The sequence below is a fragment of the Opisthocomus hoazin genome, chromosome 8, assembly GCF_030867145.1.
Source record: "Opisthocomus hoazin isolate bOpiHoa1 chromosome 8, bOpiHoa1.hap1, whole genome shotgun sequence".
NCBI classification, from domain to species: Eukaryota; Metazoa; Chordata; class Aves; order Opisthocomiformes; family Opisthocomidae; genus Opisthocomus; species Opisthocomus hoazin.
This window is the reverse complement of record NC_134421.1, coordinates 61962758-61965086: the sequence shown is the minus strand read 5'-3', so window position 1 is coordinate 61965086 and position 2329 is coordinate 61962758. Positions and strand designations below refer to the sequence as shown.

Sequence of the window (2329 nt, the reverse complement as noted above, 5' to 3'; positions counted from 1 at the left end):
CCTACATATTAAGACACACAGGAAGCTTTTTTCCTATTCTAGTACTGCAGATGCAAATGATAATGCCATAGCCTTATCTCAACCGCTTCTCAGGAAGGCCATGGGTAATAACCTGAGGAGGAAATTGGGGGTATTGGTAAGGCCTGTAGGAAGCAGAGGGCTTGGGGCAGGAAGGATCTAGAGATCTTTGATATATTTATTATACAGGCTACAAAGGCACAGAATCATAGAACCATAGAATCACAGAATCATAGAATCATTAAGACTTGAAAAGACCTCTAAAATCATCAAGTCCAACCGTCCACACAACACCGCCATGCCTGCTAAACCATGTCCTGAAGTGCCATATCTACACATTTTTGTAACAGCTCCAGGGATGGGGACTCCACCACCTCCCTGGGCAACCTGTTCCAATGCCTGACCACTCTTTCAGTAAAGAAATTTTTCCTACTATCCAACCTAAACCTCCCCTGACACAGCCTGAGGCCATTTCCTCTCACCCTATTGCTGGTTACTTGGGCTTCACTAATTTGTGTGTCATCCTTGAGCAGGGGCCACACTAATCTTCTCTGCATCTTTTCAATTTTAGTATATATGCTGCTGAAGCGAGCACAAAACTAGGTTTCATCGGTTCTACTAGAGCAGTTTGTTTCCAAAGGAGAATACATCCATGCAAAGAAGCAATAAAGTCTAACTATTGCTCAGGCTCAACAAGCCATCAGTGGAGACTTAGCTGCTTTGAACTGGGAGCATGCACAGTTACTGTGTCTGAGACCTGGGGACAGGAACTTCCCGCCATCTTTAACGCTATTTAGGTCAAGTGCTCCTCTTATACCTCGACTTTTGGATCTGGTCCCGAGCTCCCAATGCTTAAGCTTCAAAATGACTTCAAGGCACTTCACCAGCCAAAACCACTAAAAGAGTCACTTTCCCCTTAAAGAAATTACTGTGGAGTGAAATATGAGTTTTTTCACTGCATGAATCAATTCTAAACAATATTTTATTAGAGGAAATGAAACATACTAGGTGAAGCTCCAACGGGAATTTTAAATTGGCAAAATTAATCAAACTCCAAATTTGACAGGTCAGTAGAGTTAATATAACTAGAGTTTCAGAAAGTGCCCACTAATGAATATTGTGCAAAACTGTTAACTTCCCAAATGAAAGAATGAACCCAAACCATTTAGATACCATCTGCTACATGCTATATCCCCTTGTACCCAAAGAGGTTACAGTAGTGCATTCCATAACAAGTGGCCAGACATGTACAAATGGCATAGGTTAATCTTTTGCTCTAAATATTGACTAGCTCCAGGCAGACCTCTGCCTGGTGCAACTGCAAAAGTGGGTTTAGATGACCTTGATGTATATACCACCAAGTACAGAGATAATCATCTGAAAATATATGTCTAGATCTAAACTACAAAAGCTAAGTGCTAGAGCTCTATGTTCAGCTGAAATCTGTTTAACATATTTGCAAGTCAGCTTCGCTAATATCTAATTTTGACAGCAGAATTACTGTTAATTAGTTCAGTAATCATCAACTCAGCTTTCAGACACCCTTTTTTCCATTAACATAGATATCAAATACATAGACCAGATTATGAGAACGCAAGTTAGCTGGAGAGGGAAAAATACCCTGGTATCAGCACACAGCACAACTATTGATGTGGCAGCTGATAGTTTTGAATCTCTAACAGGACATTTCTAATAACCTAAACAAGCAACAGCTGAAAATACTTTTCAGAGAAGTGAAGACAAGGACAATATTCACTGAACCATTCAGAATATGACATGAATGAAAGAGTGTGTATAAAGTTAAATAGGAAAGAAGATGGGAACCTTTTATTGAGGATTTTTTTATATCTACTGTATAGTATTCTCTGAGATAATCCTCAACTTTCTAACTGCCATTAGGTTGTCCTGGGATTCAGTAGTTACTAAACTGATAAAATGAGCAGTATGAAGTGCTTCGTTAAAAAACTCACTCCCTTGGTGAGGGACATTCCTGTCACAGAACTAGCAAAGGAAAGTACACCATTTGCTCACGCCTGCCTTTCTGAAAATACAGTATACTCATTTTTACTCAGGGCCAGCAGTGTATGCAAAAAAGCATGCAAGATCTTAGGTTCTCGGACTGGACAAATTGCTCAAAGCTAGGCAGGATGCAGATGTCTAAATGAAAAACTCTGAAGTAAACTTTCATGTTGACCACTCACTTTGGGAGCTCTGAAGTCAACATCTACATGTCCATCTTACTCTGAACGTGCCCACGCACATGAATTTCTAATTTTAAGCATGTCCAGGGTCACATCAGTGCCAGGATCTG

General features: G+C 40.2%; 1 non-coding gene across 1 annotated transcript; it reads right to left on the bottom strand.

Moving 5' to 3' along the window:
- Window positions 1-506: 506 nt before the first annotated feature.
- LOC142362342 (U6 spliceosomal RNA) lies at window positions 507-613 on the bottom strand. The gene has a single exon (XR_012764969.1). It is a non-coding gene; the product is annotated as a U6 spliceosomal RNA (small nuclear RNA).
- Window positions 614-2329: the final 1716 nt, after the last annotated feature.